We start from the raw sequence: 22,084 nt of genomic DNA on the forward strand, positions 1-22,084 counted from the left end.
TTTATATTTCTTAGCTGGCATTCTCCCATGATGAAAAGCATTTCATCATCAACTTGAGATGAACCACTGATTGGTTTATAAAGGCAGAGTAAATGCTAATTTTTCCACCTCCTTACCCATTTCTAGAGGAAAGAGTTTTACAGTAGTCACTTCCAGACCTCCTCCTTTTCTCATTCTTCCTTTCTTTTTTATAACTACAGACGTAGGTATTTTTATTTACTCCACATTTTACAATCACTAACACTTATCATTCTTAATAATGCTCAAATTCTTCTAAAATACTTCCCTGGTAGGAAGGCCGTCAAGCTAGTCCTTAACCTTTCAACATGACTTCGTTGGCTTTTGACACTTTTTTGCTTTCTGGCACGGTAAGATTCCCATTCTCACCTTGAACTTTCCTTGAATCAAGCCTAGGATCAGCCATTCTCCGAGAGATCTGGTTCCTTTTAATAGCCTTTAGAAACCCTTTCTGTGACCCAGCCATCCCATTACTGGGTATATACCCAAAGGACTATAAATCATGCTGCTATAAAGACACATGCACACGTATGTTTATTGCGGCACTATTCACAATAGCAAAGAGTTGGAACCAACCCAAATGTCCAACAATAGACTGGATTAAGAAAATGTGGCACATATACACCATGGAATACTATGCAGCCATAAAAAATGATGAGTTTGTGTCCTTTGTAGGGACATGGATGAAACTGGAAAACATCATTCTCAGTAAACTATCGCAAGGACAAAAAACCAAACACCGCATGTTCTCACTCATAGGTGGGAATTGAACAATGAGAACTCATGGACACAGGAAGGGGAACATCACACTCCGGGGACTGTTGTGGGGTGGGGGGAGGGGGGAGGGACAGCATTAGGAGATACACCTAATGCTAAATGACGAGTTAATGGGTGCAGGAAATCAGCATGGCACATGGATACATATGTAACAAACCTGCACATTGTGCACATGTACCCTAAAACCCTAAAGTATAATAAAAAAAAAAAAAAAAAAAAGAGACCCTTTCTGGGCAGCAGGTATCTCGTGGCTACTAGACACCATCACCTCTAGGTTCCTTGATTAGGAATACATGCACAGATGAACACTTTAAATCAAGAACTAGGAGCTATGCATACACTGAAATTACAGATTCGTACCAATACTCCCAGTTAAAATTTAACCTTCTTCACGCCTTTTATTTTTTAATTTGTATTTCTTTTCTTTTATACCCAAAACCTTGATTTTTAATACAATTAATATATTTACCCAATTTGCTTGATCTCCTAATACAAACAAACGAATTTCAAAATTACCATGCCAGCCCTACAACTCCTAATAAAACTACTGAGGAAAGCTTAAGATTTCTTTGCAGTTCTTTTTACTCTCACAATATTTCCTATGAGGGGTGTCTAGTCTGAGCACTGAGGTCAAAAGTCACATGAAATAATTATTGCTGTGTGTGGCTATGTTTCCAGCTTTGTATACAGCTAGGTGGATTTGTTTCCATTGTTTTCAATTTTAGGATTTGGCATGAATATATTTTATTTTATTTTTTTTAGAGATAAGGTCTTGCTTTGTTGCCCAGGAAGAGTCTCACTGCAGCCTCACACTCCTGGGCACAGTCAGCCCTCTCACCTCAGTCTCCTGAGTAGCTAGGACCACAGGCACACACCACCATACTGGACTAATTTTTTAAATTTTTTGTAGAGATGGGGTCTCACTATGCTGCCCAGGTTGGTCTGGAACTCCTGGCCTCAAGCAATTCTCCTGCCTTGGCTTCCCTAAGTTCTGGGATTACAGGTGTGAGCCACCATGCCTGACCAACACGAATACATTTTATTTTGTTTTATTTACTAATTTTTTTGTTTTAAATTTTGAGACAGAGCTTCGCTCTTGTTGCCCAGCCTGGAGTACAATGGCACAATCTTGGCTCACTGCAACCTCTGCCTCCCAGGTTCAAGCGATTCTTCTGCCTCAGCCTCCCAAGTAGCTGGGATTATAGGCACCTGTCACCATACCCAGCTAATTTTTTGTATTTTTAGTAGAGACAGGGTTTCACTATGTTGGCCAGGCTGGTCTCAAACTCCTGACCTCAGGCGATCCACCCGTCTCTGCCTCCCAAAGTGCTGGGATTACAGGCGTGAGCCATGGCGCCCGACCGTGAATACATTTTAAGAGCTTTCCAGGGCATCTCAGTGTGCGGTGAAGCACTCAGTTGGTCATTTGCTCTTTTTTCTGTTTCCCTCACCCAGGAACAGCTTCTGTTCCATATCCTTTCACTGAAACACACCTTTCCTTTCCTTTATGGCCCACTCCTTCCATCCACAGACCTTTCTTTGATCCCATGCATTGAGAGTAGTGCTTCTCTCCTCTGCACTCCAGTGGCCTTTTAGCCACTCCTGATAGGGATCCTGAAATATTCTACCTTGCTTTACAGTCCTCGTGTCAAGGGTTGGCAAACTTTGGCTGTCAGGAGTCAGATGGTGAATATTTTAGGCTTTGCAGATCATATAAATTGCTGCTGCATACTCTCTTCTGGTTTGTAACCCTTTATATCTTTAGCTAGCAGGGCCTGTAGAAACAGGTGGTGTCCTAAGATCTAGCCCTTGAGCCATAGTTTGCCAACGCCTTCCTTATGTCATCTTCCTATTTCAAGCATTGCGGGCAGCAAAAACCTCTTACTCACCCTGTGCCTCCCTTATAGCAGAGCACATGAGGAAGGATGCTCACTAAATGTCTGTTAAACTCATGAACATATATTACGACTGTATCGCAGATTGACAAGATTTTGTTATTACTCCAGAAAATGCAGCTATACTGAACAATAAAAGCACTATGTGTAAACACAGAGCATGACTGACAGACAGTAACCTGTAGCTAATGCCATCCTTCACATTCAGTCACTTGTCTTACTTTTGTCCGGGGTGGGAAAAGGGTAGTGGTGGTTTATGAGTACTTATCATCACAGAATTGGGGGTTCTTAAAACTAACCAGGGCCGGGCGCGGTGGCTCACGCCTGTAATCCCAGCACTTTGGGAGGCCGCGGCAGGTGGATCACAAGGTCAGGAGATCAAGATCATCCTGCCAATGTGGTGAAACCCCATCTCTACTAAAAATACAAAAAAATTAGCCGAGCGTAGTGGCAGGCGCCTGTAATCCCAGCTACTCAGGAGGCTGAGGCAGGAGAATTGCTTGAACCCAGGAGGCAGAGGCTGCAGTGAGCCAAGATTGCGCCACTGCACTCCAGCCTGGCGACAAGGCGAGACTCTGTCTCAAAAAAACAAAAAAACAAAAAAAAACTAAACAGGCCAGGCATGGTGGCTTACACTTGTAATCCCAGCACTTTGGGAGGCTGAGGTGAGCAGAGTGCTTGAGCCCCAGGAGTTCGAGACAGCCTGGGCAACATGGCAAAACCCCATCTCTACTAAAAAAAATACAAACATTAGCCAGGCATAGCGGCACGTGCCTGTAGTCCCAGCTACACGGGAGGCTAAGGCAGGAGAATCACTTGAACCCAGGAGGCAGAGGCTGCAGTGAGCTGAGATTGTGCCACTGCACTCCAGCCCAGGAAACAGAGCCAGACTCTGTCTCAAAAAAAAAAAAAAAAAAAAAAAAAAAAAAGACTAAACACAAATATCCAATGAAGACATCTCCTGCCTAAAACTGTACAGAAATAGACAAGACGGCAGAGGCGGGGCTAACTAAACTTCCCTCCTTATCACCCAAAAAGTGGCTCCCAGTACCTGTGAAGGTATTATCCCTCTCCCCAGGGGAAGATGCCAACAAGATGAGAAGGAAACTCCAGTTTCTAGAAACTTCCATTTTCACCTGTGTCTGAAAGAGGAACAAGATGCATACCATCTGGAAGAGAAAGGAAAAAGACCTGTAGCTGGCTTCCAGTGTTTCAGCATTCTGAGTTTGTTAGGGCTAAGGAAAGGAAAATAGGGCGTGATTAGTATTATGAAGGAGTCCGGAGTGCTGTACTAAAATATCTTCCCTGAGCACCTTCCTGAAACAGCTCCTGAATTGACACCTCAGTGCAAAATGCTACTTTCACTGAGAGAAAAAAAGACAAAAACCTGGAAATGCTTTAAAAAAAAAAAAAAATCTGTTGTCTGTGTTTCAGGAAGTTTCTACTGATTCTAAATTTCACCTCTGATCTGAACCCTGGTGGTCTGGTGATATTACTTCCTACTTCTGGGACCTCTACCCTAGGAAACCCACCTCTCACTGAAACAAGTGGATGTCTTTGTGGTTGCTGCCACAGGATTTAAGAGTCTTTTTTTTTTTGATACAGAGTCTTGCTCTGTCACCCAAGCTGGAGTGCAGTGGTGTGATCTCAGCTCTCTGCAACCCCCACCTCCTGGGTTCAAGCAATTCTCCTGCCTCAGCCTCCTGAGTAGCTGGGATCACAGGCATGCACCACCATGCCCAGCTAATTTCTGTATTTTCAGTAGAGACGGGGTTTCACTATGTTGGCCAGGATGGTCTTGATCTCCTGACCGTAAGTGATCCTCCTGCCTTGGCCTCCCAAAGGGCTGGGATTACAGGTGTGAGCCACCACGCCCAGCCTGAGTCCATTTGAAGCATTTTTATTCTAAAAAAATCTATTTCCATATGTAGTTGAGATGAAAAGTCTATGAAATCCATTCAGAACAAAGGTGCTTTCAACTATACTGTTTGAAGTTACAGTTTTGTTTCTTCCCTTATCCTGTGCTATCTTAAGCCATATGTTGTTGTGAATTAACAGGAAAGAGGGCATTTAAAACAAATGGTTTATGCGAATAGCATTAATCCAGTCAAGACTAGTTTGTGACAAGAACTAAAGATTGCACTCTTGCCTTTTAAGCTCAACCAAGTTAAACATCTGAACTATTTCTGCTGTCTCTTAAATATTAAGATGTAACACGTTTCTGATGTTTGTTGACATTTGTTGTACTTTTGATGAACAATTAGCCTGCAAGAATATTAACAGGAAATTCCATTCATGAGATAAGCAGCTGTTTGTGCAAAGCTTCAGCCAGATCATGGGACCAAAAATCTTCTTTATGCAACTACTGTTTGTTGAATAGTCAACATTCCTTGCATGTTCAAAAGGAAATGCTTTGGAAATAACTTTTAGGGCTAATTTTGACTTTTATATTTTCGTAAGGAGAAAATAACTTCCATGGTTAATGTTGACTCTTATACTTGCAGGTAGTAAAATAATGTCCTTTATCACCATGTAAATTTCAAACAGTAGTCATTGACAAATCCCTAGTAATTTCCAAATTGTAATGCAGAATCCAAAGGCTGGTGTTAAGATCCCTGAGTCCACATCATATCATAATGCATGATTATTTTATTGAAATAAAAACCTACAATTGTATGAAACACTCTCTCTCTTTTTTCTTTTTCTTTTTTTTTTTTAGACAGAGTCTTGCTCTGTCACCCAGGCTGGAGTACAGTAGCACAAACATGGCTCACTGCAGCCTCAACTTCCCAGGCTCAAGTGACCCTTCTGCCTCAGCTTCCAGGAGCTGGGACCATAGACACGCACCACCACACTCAGCTAATTTTAAAAATTTTTTGTATGGACAGGGTCTTGCCATGTTGCCCAGGCTGGTCTTGAACTCCTGGGCTCAAGCAATCCTGCCTCTTTGGCCTCCCAAAGTGCTGAGATTACAGGCGTGAGCCACAGAGTCTAGCCAAGAACACTCTCTAATTCAAAAATGTTTCTTAGGCCAGGTGCAGTGGCTCACACCTATAATCCCAGCACTTTGGGACCGAGGTGGGTGGATCACCTGAGGTCAGGAGTTTGAGAGCAGCCTGGCCAACATGGGGAAACCCCATCTCTACTAAAAATATAAAAATTAGCCAGGCATGATGGCACATGCCTGTAGTCCCAACTACTCAGGAGGCTGGGGCAGGAGAATCGCTTGACCCCGGGAGGTAGAAATTGCAGTGAGCTGTGAGCTGAGATTGCGCCACTGCACTACAGCCTGGGCAACAGATCAAGATTCTACCTCAGGAAAACAAAAAAGTTTATCTTCCATTTTTTGAGCTGTTAAAACATTTCATGTAATATTCACATAGCAACATGTATTTAGTATCCACTAAATTACTGGAGATACAACTCCAAAGGCATTTGGAGAGAGGAAAAAGACTGACAAATAACTAGGTAGATAATTTTGCCATCACAGAAATGATGGCAGGTCTCTAGAAGCACTAAGAAGACAAAACTGTTTTTCATGGAGGGGTGTCTTATCAAAGATTCATTCAAAATTCATCAATCATCAGTCACCAAAGCCTGTAGAATTTACCTCCTAAATACCATCCCCTCTGCCTCTTCCTCTTTATCTCACTGTCCCGACTGCCCCCTCTCCTCTCATCTGCAAAAACCTATCTGCTTCTATCTAGCCTGCCTGCTTCTCATCTCTCTGATACACCATTAAAGTCCAAACTTTTTGGGTCATGTGGCCCTATCAGTAAAAGATTTCTGACCAGGCATCCCCAGTATGACACTTATTTATCAACTCTACACGTGTACTGCTTGCTCTCAGTCATGTATAAGTGTCAGTAAAGCTTAGTGTCTTCTTTATTTTTTTTTCAGATTAAAGAATACATCTGTATCCAATTTTCTTGCATACTTCTAGGGGTACAGGCCTCCCCTGTAACATGAGAGACCACTGTTCAAAAGGGCTACAAGAGGAAAGTTTCTAAAATGATATCAACTCATAATTAAGACTCTCTCTATAGTCTTTCATTTTGATTTTAAAATAAGCTCAAGGCCCTTCTGGGTTTCCTTTTTTGCCCATGATAGCCTCGGACCTGGCTATAGAGCTAAACGGGGGTCTGCTCAGATGAACAGATGCACCTCTCCATCCTCACCCCTCATCCTTTTTCATGCGTATCCAGGCCTTTGCTGGAGTCCCACTGACCTCTCAGCAGGGAAGGAGTTAAGATAGAAAGGCACTGTCCACTAACTGCAGTTCTTGACTGCCCTGTGCCAAGTGGTTTTCCAGTTGAGAGCACCCCTGAGGTTTAATTGGCCAAAGTCTGAACTACAATTTTTCAGGAGGATTAAGAAATGTCCCTTTTAAAGCCCATTTCCAAGAGTGTGAGGTGATTATATGACAGATAGGAAACGAGCCTAGGCATCTTTTACCTGCTCCAACTGGCTAGAATAATCTACCATAAATCCAAAAGGTAATTCCAATACGCATCCCATCACCTAAACTATTCCACATCATTTACGTGAAATCATGTAAATCATGACATCATGGTTTCTCCCCAGCTTCATAAATCAGCTCTGCCGTCTATAGTCAGTCAAGTTCCCCATGAATGCTATCACCACCAACCCTGCTTTCCATATAGCAAACCTGACATTTAAACTCAATTTCTCCCTCTCCTTCATGCTCACATCTATTTACCAACACCTCCCCAACCCCGCCTCGGAGAAGTCTTTGAAATCCATTTTTCCTCTTCTGCCATTCATTCGTCTAGGCCTTCAGCATGTCTTGCCTGAGGAATTACAATCATCTCCTACTTTGTCCACCAACCTCCAGGTTCTCTGTTTTAGCTCAGTTGCCTAATTATCTTCTTAAACAAAAGTTTAGCTGATATCCATATGCCTCTCTTAGTAAAAACATTTGAGCACACACCTCTAAAACGGGATTATTTAAAAATTATAAACATGCATTACTTTGCTAATATATTTTGCATATTGTAAAATTATATATATACAAATATAAATTTAAAAGTGTGGCATGGGCCAGGCGTGGTGGCTCACGCCTGTAATCCCAGCACTTTGGGAGGTCGAAGTGGGAGGAACACAAGGTCAGGAGATCAAGACCATCCTGGCTAACATGGTGAAACCCTGTCTCTACTAAAAATACAAAAAATTAGCCAGGCGTGGTGGCATGTGCCTATAGTCCCAGCTACTCGGGAGGCTGAGGCAAGAGAATGGTGTGAACCCAGGAGGCAGAGCTTGCAGTGAGCCGAGATTGCTCCACTGCACTCCAGCCTGGGCGACAGAGCGAGACTCCATCTAAAAAAAAAAAAAGTGTGGCATGATCCCTTGCGTCATTGAGGGGGGTAATGAAACTGTTGTATGTCCTGATTATAGTGATGTTATTATAATAGGTTACAATAACTTATATGTTTGTGTTAAAATCCAGAGAACTATATACCAATTAAAAAAAAACTCAATTTTACTGCAGATAAATTTAAAAACTAAATTTTAATGAAAGTATGAGATAAAATTCAAATAGTTGTAATATATTTGCCCGCTCCCAAGTGGATTACCTTTTGCATCTTTTGAGAAGACACAGCCCATTTGGGATCACTGGATCACAGGATTAAATTCAAACTCCTCAGACTGGCATTTTTGACTGCTATTGTAAAAGAAGTAGCAAAAATTCCTCAAATCATTAAAGGCTTTTTCACCTATTTTGTCATGACTCTACTTCTAGTTACATGGTGTTATGGAAATATTGATAGTGAGTATAAATCATAGTGTGTATAACTGTTATAAAATAGAAGAAGGTTGTTTGTGTTACTCTTCTAGAGCATGTAATTGATCTAAATTTGCTTTTGTGACTGGCCCAACATAATGACAGAGAAAGGCACGGGCTGATGGTGATAAGATTCAGGGAAGAAATATTTGCAATTCTAAGTAAAAATCACCTCTCAGGCTGGGCGCCTGTAATCCCAGCACTTTGGGAGGCCGAGGCGGGCGGATCACGAGGTCAAGAGATCAAGACCATCCTGGCCAACACGGTGAAACCCCATCTCTACTAAAAATATAAAAATTTCCTGTAGTCTCAGCTACTCAGGAGGCTGAGGCAGGAGAATTGTTTGAACCCAGGAGGCGGAGGTTGCAGTGAGCCGAGATCACACCACTGCACTCCAGCCTGGGCTACAGAGCGAGACTCCGTCTCAAAAAAAAAAAAAAATCTCTGATCAAAGCAAAGTACCCAGAACACTAAGAATATAGAGGAGGAGAAGCTTCACAAAAGGAAGTTCAGGAGGGGAGAATGGGATGGATCCTGTCCCAGATAAAGTATCATTCTGTGTCAACCACTTGAAAACTTTGAGCAAACTACTTGACCCCAAAGTGGAGAAAAGCCAGAAAACTTCATTATTCTAATTTCATCAAGGCAGGCCCATATGATCTGCCTATTTACCAATGTAAGGACAACTTGTGAAAGATGCTGAATGCGCAAGTTATAAATAAACTTATGGGTGTCTCCTGGGTAGCATGCCGTTCAAGATTATCTGATTCTACAAGGGCCTGCAGTTTTCATTGTCTTTGAGCTATTTTACAACTCTCTAAGTTGTAGAAAACTAAAAATAATGCAAATGATTCTTGTCCACAGAAATGCAAATGAATTTTTTTCACTGGAATACAACCAATAATAATACTGCCCTATGAACATTGACCAGTTTTGCATCCATTTTTAAGATTCATTTTAGCATTCTTGATTGCCTAAATATGTGTGTGTTATTTGAATTTTCCTTTGAATCAGTTGTAACATCTTACTAGTTATCTCATTAATTGGTGAGTTAAATAAAAGCTTTTTTTACACGTGTTCATTTTCATGAAAATCATGATTTTGCCTTTTTAATAAAAACGTATCCTTTAGATATGCTTTTTCTTTAGATACGTTCTTTAGACCAAGAATCCAGGAAAACCTGTGAGACTTACATGTCCTCTTGATAGACAAGCAAAGAACCCAAAGGAATTTCCCTCCCATCATCCTTCTGTTTCAATGTAATAGAGCTGCTGCAGTTTTGCTGTAGAAAGGCTTAAACTTTTGAAGATGTCAGCTGCCTCTGCCTTTTGCAGAAAATTCTGTTAAAGGTGAAACAAATAAAAACTCTAATTGAAGCTTTGCCATTCAAACCTACACTGGCTATCAGAAATTTAGCCACAGCCTCTTTCTTCCCTTTACTTCCCAGTCTTCTACCACTAGGACTCTGCGCTCCAGCTATTTGTTCTTCATCCCCTTACGCTACTCCCTCCACATAGAATGGGTGAGGATGGGGGTCCTCCTTCCTTCTCATGCTTCAAGATCCTGTGAAAGAGTCACCTCCTCATGTGACAAGGCTCAAACATTTGCAGAAATGGCTACAGGACATTCACATCTTATCCTAAACTTCCACAGAATTTGTACAAATCTTTTTGTTTATGTTGCTTAGATGCAAACATTTCATGGCTTTGCATGAGTATCTAGTTCAGAAAGCTCATTTTTCCTAGCTAGCTCTAGCATTTCACCTTGGGATGAAACTATGTATAAGGGGCAGAAGATGAGGTCTTAAGGATGGAATTTGGAAGCAAACTACCAAAATAGAATTCAGCAGCTTTGCTTAATAAAAGAGAATTTGATGGATGGAATGAGGGAGGTAAGGGAAAGCAGAGAACGGAGGAAAAAGAGGAGAGAAGAAAAAGGAGCAGGAAGAGGGAGTGCAGAAAGAATCCGCACCACAATAGTGGTGAAGGCCAGGCACGGCTCATGCCTGTAATCCCAGCACTTTGGGGGGCCGAGGCAGGTGGATCACCTGAGGTCAGGAGTTCAAGACCAGCCTTGGGCAGCATGGTGAAACCCCGTCTCTATTAAAAATACAAAAATGAGCCAGGCACAGTGCCATTCTCCTGTAGTACCAGCTACTCAGGAGGCTGAGGCACAAGAATCGCTTGAACCCAGGAGGTGGAGGTTGCAGTGAGCCAAGATCACGCCACTGCACTGGAGCCTGGGTGACACAGCGAGACTCTGTCTCAAAAAAAAAAAAAAATAGTGATAGAATGAAATTAGAGTTGGTGGAAACCCCCAAGTAACAGTTTGAAGCATAGGGGAGTCTGTTATTCAAGTTTAGATGAATTGCTCTATGGTTCTGCAGTATGCCTTCCTTGTCATCAGATTGCCAGCAAAACTTTACCACAGAGAGCTGCATCATGTGCATTGTGTTTTCATGGAAAGAGCAAACAATCCAGGGTTGTGTCCCACATTTGTGTTGACTCCATGGAAAAAAGGAACAGCTGCAGGACAGAGTGGCGAACAAAAATTCAGCAGAAGCTGAAAGCAGAAAACAGAGGTGACTGGGAGTGTGATAGGAATATCCAGAAATTTTGGCAAACTCATTGAACTTTCACTGTCTGATGGACAAGGAGTTTGAGCAGATATGATTTAGATCTAAGAAGGGAGTGGCAGATAGCCCAGTGGACATCTGGTTGCCTCAGATATGTGATCCCGCTGCATCTGGATGAGATCCTGAACTAGGAACTCCTCAGAAACAGGAGGCAGAAGATATTCATTTCTCCTAGCAAAGCAAAGTGCTTGCCCTATAATGGGTGATGAAAAAATATTAACGGATCACTTAACAAACTTTAATTAATTAATAAGTAGTGAAATGTCATTTATTCTAGTTGGTAACCTAATATTCTGTTTTTAGCCTAAGCTATTTATTATCTAGAGGCACTTGGGTTTCTTATATTTATTATATAATATTATTTTATTTATATTATTATAGTTTATATTTTTTCTGGGATTAAAATACTTAGTATTCTTTCACAGTATCAAGTAATGTGTCAACCCCTTGAGGTTGTCATTGTTCTTAAGTGTTCTTAAGCCACATTGAGTAGGGCCATAATGACCCAAAAAAGTTCAAGTTCACTGGAGGTTATAATATGACCAGTCCCATAGGGACTGTTATGGGCTGAATTATGTCCCCCTCATCACAATTCATATATTGTAGCCCTAACCTGCAGTGCCTCAGACTATAACTGTATTTGGAGATAGGGCCTTGATATGGTTTGGCTCTGTCTCCACCCAAATCTCACATTGAATCGTGATCCCCATTGTTAGAGGTGGGCCTGGTGGGAGGTGATTGGATTATGTGGATAGCTTCTAATGGTTTAGCACCATCCCCCCAGTGCTGTCTCATGACAGAGTTCACAGGAGATATAGTTGCTTGAAAGTGTGTAACACCTCTCCCTTCACCCTCCCTCTCTCCTGCCAGCCATGTGAAGACGTGCCTGCCTCCCTGTCACCTTCCGCCATGATTGTAAGCTTCCTGAGGCCTCCCCAGCCATGCCTGCTGTATAGCCTGCAGAACAGTGAGTCAATTAAACTTCTTCTTTTTATAAGTTACCCAGTCTCAGGTAGTTCTTTATGGCAATGTGACAACAGAACAGACTAGTACAGGCCTTTAAAGAAGTAATTAGGCCGGTGCAGTGGCTCATGCCTGTAATCCCAACACTTTGGGAGGCTGAGGCGGGCGGATCACGAGGTCAGGAGATTGAGACCATCCTGGCCAACAGGGTGAAACCCCGTCTCTACTAAAAATACAAAAAAAATTAGCCAGGTGTGGTGGTGCACACCCGTAGTCCCAGTTACTCGGGAGGCTGAGGCAGGGGAATAGCTTGAATCTGGGAGGTGGAGGTTGCAGTGAGCCGAGATCGCACCACTGCACTCCAGCCTGGAGACAGGGCAAGACTCCATCTCAAAAAAAAAAAAAGAAGTAATTAAAGTAAAATGAAGTCTTATTTTGGGCTCTAATCTGACATGCCTGGTGTTTGTATAAGAAGAGAATATCAGGACAGAGACACAGAAGACCATGTGAGGACACAGAGGAAATGTAATGATCTGTAAGTCAAAGAGCAGTTTCAGAAGAAACCAAACCTGCCAACACCTTAATCTTGGACTTTCAACCTCCATAACTGTGAGAAATAGATTTTTATTGCTTAAGCCACACAGTTTGTGGTTTTTGGTTACGGCAACCCTAGTAAACTAATATAGCGACCATATTTTCCAAACTAGAAATTGAGACATGTGGCTTGACAAGTACAAGTGATTTATAGACTCAATTGACTAGAATACCCTATATTTGAAACCCAGCCACACCTAATTCACAGTTAATTCACAAACTTACTTCCAAACAGGACTTCACTTAATCCTAGAAAAATACTGTTACTCAACTCTTTATAAACTCTTAGGAAATGGGGTTCTATTCCTACCCCTGAAAATATACCAAATCCTAAGTTCTGAAACTGAAATTTTAACACCATGCATCTTTTTTTGGGCCTTTTAAAATCAAAATACAATTTAGAGAGAACTAAGGGCAGAAATCCATGGATTTCATGGACTTTTCATTCTTTTGTTTTTTTGAGACAGAGTCTCGCTCTGTTGCCAGGCTGGAGTGCAGTGGCCCGATGTCGGCTCACTGCAATCTCCGCCTCCCGGGTTCAAGTGATTCTACTGCCTCAGCCTCCTGAGTAGCTGGGATTACAGGCACGTGCCACCACGCCCAGCTAATTTTTGTATTTTTAGTAGAGTCAAGGTTTTACCATGTTGGCCAGGATGGTCTCGATCTCCTGACCTCATGATCCACCTGCCTCGGCCTCCCAAAGTGCTGGGATTACAGGCATGAGCCACCGCGCCCGGCCCGGACTTTTCATTCCTAACATGTAAGTGTAGGTTAAATTATTGTAAGAGCATACTGTTCTATTTTTAGAAGAGAAGAAATATGAGAATCTAGCATGCCTTCAGGAAGACAAGACCTTTAAGAAGAGTAGCACAGACCGGCATTCACATCCTCAGGCCAACCACCTACATAATTGGAAAACACCTAGGGGTGGGGACAGAAAGGAATTATTTTAAACTAAATATTTTGTCAGGGCACAGTGGTTCATGCCTGTAATCCCAGCATTCAGAGAGGCCAAAGCTGCAGGATTGCTCAAGCCCAGAAGCTCAAGGCCAGCCTAGGCAACACAGTGAGATCCTATCTCTACAGAAAATGAAATCAAAAAATTATCCGGGCATGGTGGTGCATGCCTGCAGTCCCAGCTACTCAGAAGACTGAAGCAAGAGGCTCCACTGAGCCCCAGGAATTTGAGGTTACAGTGAGCTATGAGTGTGCCATTGTACTCTATCCTGGTCAGCAGAGCAAGATCCTGTCAAACACACACAAAACCCTAACTATTCTTTAAGATCTAAATCCAAAAATGAGGCAGGTGTGGTGGCTCACACCTGTAATCCCAGCACATTGGGAGGCTGAGGTGGGCAGATCACTTGACATCAGGAGTTCAAGGCCAGCCTGGCAAACATGGTGAAACCCCATCTCTACTAAAATTACAAAAATTAGCTGGGCGTGGTGGCCTGTGCCTGTAATCCCAGCTACTCGGAAAGCTGAGGCAGGAGAATCGCTTGAACTCAGGAGGCGGAGATTGCAGTGAGCCAAGATAGCACCACTGCACTCTAGCCTGGGTGACAGAGTGAGACTTCATCTCAAAAAAAAAAAAAAAAAAGAATTGAAACTGGCCGTAGTTGTTGCTACAGGGCATGTTAACTGCAATGCCTGTTTTTTCCCTCAGAGCTGCAATAAGAAAAAATCAAAGCTCTCATTTATTAACGTACACTACAAAAATGCTAACACGTATATATTTAAACTCCCATGGGGAATTCAAAGAAAATGATGAAGCATGTAGAATCCTCATCAAATGCAAGCCAGGTGTGAATTTTTTTTGCCTTTTACCAGAAAACTTCAGACTCACAGACTTTATATTATAACTAAGTGTTTCAAGTCTCTCCACAGGTGAGAGAAACACAGCTAAGTTAAAAGAAAAATTAAATTATGAATGTTTCTGGAAGAAATACAATTATTTGACTCCGGGGTGAGATGACAAAGTAGAACCAAATTTAAAAATGGCTGAATTCACAAAAGGCAAAGAAGAAAAATTTTAAAAGCATAGCTAGAGAAAAATAAGTTTCATCTACTGTCCTTACAAAACATGAAAAGAGAAAATCTTATACCAAATCTTTAAAATATGTTACCCAGAAAACCCCAGGTGTTCTCCGAGATGGGAAGGTAGGTAGCTCCTAGCTGCGTCTCCCCAGCAGCAACATCAAAACAAAAAAATGAATGGAAGCCAAGCACAGTGGTTCATGCCTGTAATCCCAACACTTTGGGAGGTTGAAGTAGGAGGACTGCTGGATCCCGGGAGTTCGAGACCAGCCTGAGCAACATCGTGAGACCTCATCTCTACAAAAAACACAAAAATTAGCCGGGCGTGGTGGCACATGCTTATAGACCTGACTGTCAGGAGGCTGAGGTATGAGGGTCACCAGAACCCAGGTAGTTGAGGCTGTAGTGAGCCTTGATAGCACCACTGCATTCCAGCCTGGGTGAAAGAGTGAGACCCTGTCTCAAAAACAAGAAACAACAACAATAAAACAACAACAGATAGAGGTTTCTGAGGCACAAAAATAAATAAACACATTTTCTCAAAGGAGAAAATAAGAAAAGACCCACTTGAATCCAAGGCACGAAGTGCACAGAAGCCTCATTTAAAATGCTCAACCTCTCTTCAGATTAAAACTGCCATCACAATAGGTGGGGCACAGAACAGCCTTGTAAATGACAGGCTCCAGAGACAGACTCTGTGTGCTCAAATCCTGCCTCCACTACTTATTAGCTGTATCATCTTGGGCAGGTGCCTTAATGTCTCTAGCATTAGTTTCCTTAGCTGTGAAACGAGAATTATTATAATTCCTACATACAAGGCTAAAATTAGCTGATATAGATAAAGCACTTAGATGCCCGGCAAGGGGTGGCTCATGCCTTTAATCCCAGCACTTTGGGAGGCCAAGGCAGGCGGATCACAAGGTCAAGAGATCGAGACCATCCTGGCCAACATGGTGAAACCCCGTCTCTACTAAAAATAAAAAAATTAGCCAGGCATGATGGCGCACGCCTGTAGTCCCAGCTACTCAGGAGGCTGAGGCAGGAGAATTGCCTGAACCCGGGAGGCGGAGCTTGCAGTGAGCCAAGATCGCACCACTGCACTCCAGCCTGGTGACAGAGAGACTCCATCTCAAAAAAAAAAAAAAAAAAAAAAAAAAGGTGCCAGGCACATGGTAAACTATATTCATGGGACTATATTCGTGTTGACTGTTATTATTATTGTGATTTTGTTGAAGTCCACAAACTCCCTTTTCTTTCCTCTGTCCCCTCTGGCTAGGAAGGATGTGGAGGGCCCATAGTGGACCAAAGTACCATGTAAGATGCTGGTGATTTAAGATCAAAGGTCTCAATCCCTGGCCCTAACGAAGCGCTCAGCCTAGTGGGGACAAGCATATAAGCAAGTGACCCACCCAAGCTCCAGCAGTGATTGTCCCCATCCATGCGTGGCAGGAAACAGTCCTGGGAGGAGATTTACTTGAGAGATCCTCCCGGCCAACACCAGTCCCAACCCCAGGAAGACATGAAGGAGCCTCCACTCCCTTCTCAGTGGCCAACTGTGTTTTGATCATTTTTATTTAAACAGTCAGCTTACATCCTTCCCGCTCTTCCTCCTCTAGTGCTGTCTGCCACACTGAGCCAGCCTTTTCTTGCCATGCCTCTTGCACAATTTACCACCTAAGCACAGCACATAGGCTTCTCTCTGAAGCTCCTGCATCACACACAGAACCATCCTGACTCAGCATAGATCCCTCTCTTTGTCTCTCATTCCTCTTGACTTATGTAGCATTTCCACACACATAGATTCCACATGTTACATTCTTAACCTTTTCATGCCTTCTTCCCCATTCCCATGATTCTTAAGAGCAAAGAAAGGAAAAACAGTCCAAAAAGCAGGGCCATGATATATGACTGTCTTCACTATGCATCATTTCATGAACAAGGTCCTTAGAGTTGTGCAGTTCACAACCGAACAACCCTACGTAGCAGCTCTGGCAGCATGAGCTCTAATAGAATGTGTACAAGGTACACTGGGAGCACAGGAGATAGAGCGGTCAGTTCTAGGTGGGGAGGCCAGGGATAGCTGTACAAAACAAGTAGTCACTGATCTAAGATCGTGAGCCACAGGTAGAGGTCCTCCATTCTTCCAAAGGCCTAGGGAAGATGTCCAGTGGAGAGGCAGCTGCTTGGGAAAAGGCACAGAAGCATGAAACAGTCCAACATTATGACATTACGAGACAAGCAAGGACTGGGAAGCATCTAGATCAAAGGGGATAAGGAAGGGGCAGCTGGAGGTGAAGCTGAAGACATAACCATCTGGGGACATGCATGCTATGCCAATGAATCAGAGAGTTTGGGGCGCCTATGCAAGGGCTGAGGCCTGGGGGTAAACGGTTGCACAAGAACAGATTTGTGTTTTAGAAAGATTCCTCTAGCAGTGTAAATACGGGAGAAATTGGAGGCAGGCTGACCTGGGAGACCACTCAGAAGCTCTCATCATAGTCCAAGAGCTAAAGATGAGTATCCATACTGATTTCTGCAGATATTCCAGAAACATTTAAAAAACACAAGAGATGAGGCAAGGTGACTTACTGGGATGGGAAGCAGCTGAAAGAGACCAGGGTAACCATCAGGGCCCTAGCTTTGGTAAGTGAGTACAAGATAGTACTTTTACCTGTTCTAAAGGCATACAGGAGGAGAAGTAAGTTTGGAGGAGAAATAATGGGTCGTCTATAACCATACCACCTTGAACATGTCTGATCTTGGAAGCTAAGCAGGGTCTGGCCTGGTTAGTACTTGGATGAGAGAAATAACAGGTTGAATTACAAGAGTCTTGAAAACATACAAGTAAATATATTGAAGCACTAGTTGGTTATTTAGTGTCTGGAGTTCAAGAGCAAGATTTGTTCTTAAGGTAAGAATCACAAGAGTAGCTAAGAGCACAATGAAAATGAAAAAAGGAGATAGTTACTATGAGCTGCTTATTCTGGGGCATTTGTACAGGAAAAATGACAAGTGGAGGAAGGTATTTTTCTAATGAAACCTGAAATATTAATGGATGCAAGAAAGGAATAAGGCAAGACAGAGACTGAAATATGAGAAAGATGTAATCATCAGAGTGAGATGAGGGAGGGGATATGATTAAGAGCATAGTTGGGCTGGATGCAGTGACTCACGCCTATAATCCCTGCACTTTGGGAGGCTGAGGCAGGTTGATTGTTTGAGCCCAGGAGTTCAAGACCAACTTCGGTAACATGGCAAAACCCTGTCTCTACAAAAATACAAAAGTTAGCCAGGTGTGGTGGTATGCACCTGTAGTCCCAGTTACTCGGGGAGCTGAGATGAGAAGATTGCTTGAGCCCAGCACATTGAGGCTGCAGTGAGCTGCGATTATGCCCCTCCACTCCAGCCTGCGTGACAGAGTGAGACCCTGTCAAAAAAAAAAAAAAAAAAAAAAAAAAAAGATCATAGTCTTCACTCAGATCCCTGAAACTGCAAGTCTAGGTTAGGAAAAGAAGGCATTCACACCTAGGAACTTTTTTCTCTAAAAAATTGAAAATAAATCATTAATAAATCATTGATTCATTAAGTCATTCTTTTGATCACTATTTTCTGAGCACCTACACAATACCCTGGCACAACAGGCACCATCCTTGTCCTCCAGGAACTTAAAAGCTGGGAGCGTGGCAGGTGTTAATCAAATGCCCATACAAGTAAATGCAAAATTGCAACTGTGATAGATGCTATATCAAATTACATGGTTCAATAAGAGTTTATAGTAAGAAGAAATTGGCCTACTCAGGTGTCAGCAAAGCCTTCCTCTCTGAATAGGTCAATTCCCCTCACTATAAACTCTTTTTCAGCACAGGTCAAACCCTTATTGGCAAAAGGAGAACTTGTCATTGATGAAGTGGCATAATTTCAATTCACAAGTTAAAGTCAATGAGAAGAGAAAGACAGGAAGAAGGCTTAGCATATGCAATGGCCCTGTGGAAGCAGGGAGTACTGGAAGTCCTTGGATCAAAAGATAGTCAGTGTGAACGGGGCAAAAGAGTGAGGTGGAGCACGACAAAAGATGAACCTGGAGACATTAGTAGAACCAGATGAGGTAGGATCTTACAGGACATCCCATAAAAGCTCATCTTAATAGTAAAGCTCTAGGAAGTCATTGATGAGTTTTAAAAAGGGTAGGGGGCTGAGCTCACGTGATCACATTTGTATTTTATACATTTTCAGAAAGTTGACTTTAGTCACAGCCTGGAGAATGGACCAGAGGAATCCAGAGGGGACAAAATAGGCTAGTGAGGTTATTTCGGTAACCCTGGAAAGAGATGACTATAGCTCAGAAAAGGTGACAGTGGTGAGAATTGAAAGAGAAGATAACTTCAAAAGATATTTAGAAAGGTATTATTGAAATTCAGTACGGGTAAGGTGAAGGAATATTGAGGCTGGCCCCCTACCTTTAGGATCTGCCCCAAATTGGGTAGATTACTGGGATGAAGTACACTGGAAGTAGCCTGGATTTGGAAGGAAGATCATGCATTTACTTCCAGATGTATTGATTTTAATGTGTCTTTGAGACATTCAAGAGTGGATGTCAAGTAGACTGTTGGTCAGGTCAGACTGGATCTCAAAGGAGAAACCCAAATTATCGATATGAAGAGTTGGCATAGATAGGATAAGATTGTTTATGGACAGAACATGGAGGAAAGGAGAGGTCCCAAGACAGACCCTTGAGGAGCTCAGAGATTCAGTAGCTAGATAGAAGATGATGAAACTGCAAAAGGAAAGAAGAAATGACCAGGAAGGTCAGAAGAAAACAAAGATAGCTTTACAGTCAGAAAATAGGGGGCAAGAAAGTTCCAGAAAGAGGATATGTTCAAGAATGTTGCTAAGAAGAAAGATGAGAGTAGAAAAGTCCATTGGGTTGACGTGGAAGAGTAATGGAGCCAGAAGTCACGCTGAGTCAAGCTGAAGAATGAGACAGTGAGTGTAGACAATTCTATCCAGATCCAGAGTGACTGAGTCATTGACTGTGAATAAAAGCAGTAAAATCAGGAAGGTGATTTGAGGAAGGGGCAAAAGGTCAGACTTGTAGCTGAGAGTTACTAAAGGAAGACCTGACCAAAAAGAATGCAAAATAAATAAATAAACCGAGGAGAGAGATTTGCATTAATTTTCAGTGGCACCAGTTTGCCTGGGTGGGCAATTCTTTCTAGTTATCATAGTCTGAATTTAGCTGGGAAACATCACGTTGTGGTTAAAAAAGGAAAAAAATAAAAAACACAAAGAGACAATGAAGTTGAGTAGCCTGAGAGGAAGAGGTTCTAATTGTCTCTGCGATCCAGGCTCCATATGGAAGGAATTGTCCCCAGGAGGCCGATAATTAGCTGCAAATAGATAAGTCAAGGGATTAGAGACCACGATAAAGACAAAAAGCATGTTTAGGGGAAGGCAGGTTAAGAAAGCTGAATTGACAGGTAAAGTGGATACTGTCAATGTGCCCTGATATCTGCATGGCAGCCTCTACTTCTATGCCCTCTACTCTGGCCAGACTGTCACCTGCTTTTTGCAGGGGGGGTGGGATTTGGGTTTTTTTTTTTTTTTTTTGAGACAAAGTCTCGCTCTTGTTGCCCAGGCTGGAGTGCAATAGCATGATCTCGGCTCACTGCAACCTCTGCCTCCAAGGTTCAAGTGATTCTCCTGCCTCAGCCTCCCAAGTAGCTGGGATTACAGGTGTCTGCCACCAAGCCCAGCTAATTTTTGTATTTTTAGTAGAAATAGAGGCCGAGCACAGTGGCTCACGCCTGTAATCCCAGCACTTTGGGAGGCCGAGGTAGGCGGATCACAAGGTCAGGAGATCGAGACCACGGTGAAACTCCATCTCTACTGAAAAAAAAAAAACACAAAAAATTAGCCGGGCATAGTGGCGGGTGCCTGTAGTCCCAGCTACTCGGGAGGCTGAGGCAGGAGAATGGCGGGAACCCGGGAGGCGGAGCTTGCAGTGAGCCGAGATTGTGCCACTGCGCTCCAGCCTGGGTGACAGAGCGAGACTCTGTCTCAAAAAAAAAAAAAAAAAAGAAATAGAGTTTCATTATGTCGGCCAGGCTGGTCTTGAACTCCTGACCTCAGGCGATCCACCTGCCTCGGCCTCCCAAAGTGCTGGGATTACAGGCATGAGCTACCACACCCGGCCACCTCCTTTTGTCTCAACTCCCTTCCAGGCCAGAAGTGCTGGGCACCAGGTGCCCCCTAGAAGCAACCCCCAGCCAACACTTGTCAGGAATCAGTAACTGTCTTATGCAGCTCCTTGGCCTTCCCCCAGTGGGATGTTCTTGCTGCCTCCCAGAGTTCCCCAGTGGGGATGATTCCAGTTGCCCATGGTGAGCACTTACTTGCCATTGGACTCTTTATTAGCTTCTTTCCCTTCCTTGTCTCAGTCCTCCACCCCAACACTACAATTAGCTCCCACAGAAACCACTTGTATTGGAGTCCTTCTTCAGGGTCTGTTTTTTGGGGGACTCCAGCCAAGACAGTAGGTGGTTGCTGCTGAAGTTTTCAGAGGTGAATCTGTTTGGGGCTAAAAAGAGTATTAAAAAGAGTGCAGGATGCTTAAGTGCAGGGAAGTAAATGTTATTGGTTCTTTTTTTTTTTTTTTTTTTTGAGACGGAGTCTAGCTCTGTTGCCCAGGCTGGAGTGCAGTGGCGTGACCTCGGCTCACTGCAAGCTCCGCCTCCTGGGTTCACGCCATTGTCTTGCCTCAGCCTCCCAAGTAGCTGGGACTACAGGGGCCCGCCACCACGCCTGGCTAATTTTTTTGTATTTTCAGCAGAGACGGGGTTTCGCCATGTTAGCCAGGATGGTCTCGATCTCCTGACCTTGTGATCCGCCCGCCTCAGCCTCCCAAAGTGTTGGGATTACAGGCGTGAGCCACTGCGCCCGGCTGGCAAATGTTATTGGTTCTAAGATAAAACAGCATCAGAGGCTGCTGTGTTTGGGATTGTCTACATGGACGTCAAATTGACCCCAGATGTCATAGGTGGTGACCTAGAGAAAGAGACCGTGAACCAACAAGGTGGTTCCACAGGGGTGCTGGGTAGATGGGGCAGATGACATGACCCAAAACAAAGAGGATTTTACACAAGGGATGTAAAGTAATGTCTAGGCACAGGAAGGGGGACCAAGGGCAATGTTGACCCCTCCTTCCAGATTTAGGATATGCAAGAGAAATAGCTGCCCCCATTGGAATGGTTCTAAGTTTTTAAAAATAAACTGTCCCTATGGGAGGACAACTGGCCAGTCTACAGTGGGTTGGAGATACAGGGAAAGACTTTACAATAAAAAGGACAGGAGGTTCTAGATGAA

General features: G+C 43.1%; 1 long non-coding RNA gene across 1 annotated transcript in view; it reads left to right on the forward strand.

The window, feature by feature from the left end:
• The window catches only part of LOC134732762 (uncharacterized), a 118,620-nt gene that overhangs the window by 46,650 nt on the left and 49,886 nt on the right, over positions 1-22,084 (forward strand). The window contains exon 2 of the long non-coding RNA XR_010116246.1: positions 11,999-12,095. This is a non-coding gene — a long non-coding RNA (uncharacterized lncRNA). The remainder of the gene's footprint in view (positions 1-11,998; positions 12,096-22,084) is intronic.

Source organism: Symphalangus syndactylus, chromosome 16, assembly GCF_028878055.3.
Source record: "Symphalangus syndactylus isolate Jambi chromosome 16, NHGRI_mSymSyn1-v2.1_pri, whole genome shotgun sequence".
NCBI lineage: Eukaryota > Metazoa > Chordata > Mammalia > Primates > Hylobatidae > Symphalangus > Symphalangus syndactylus.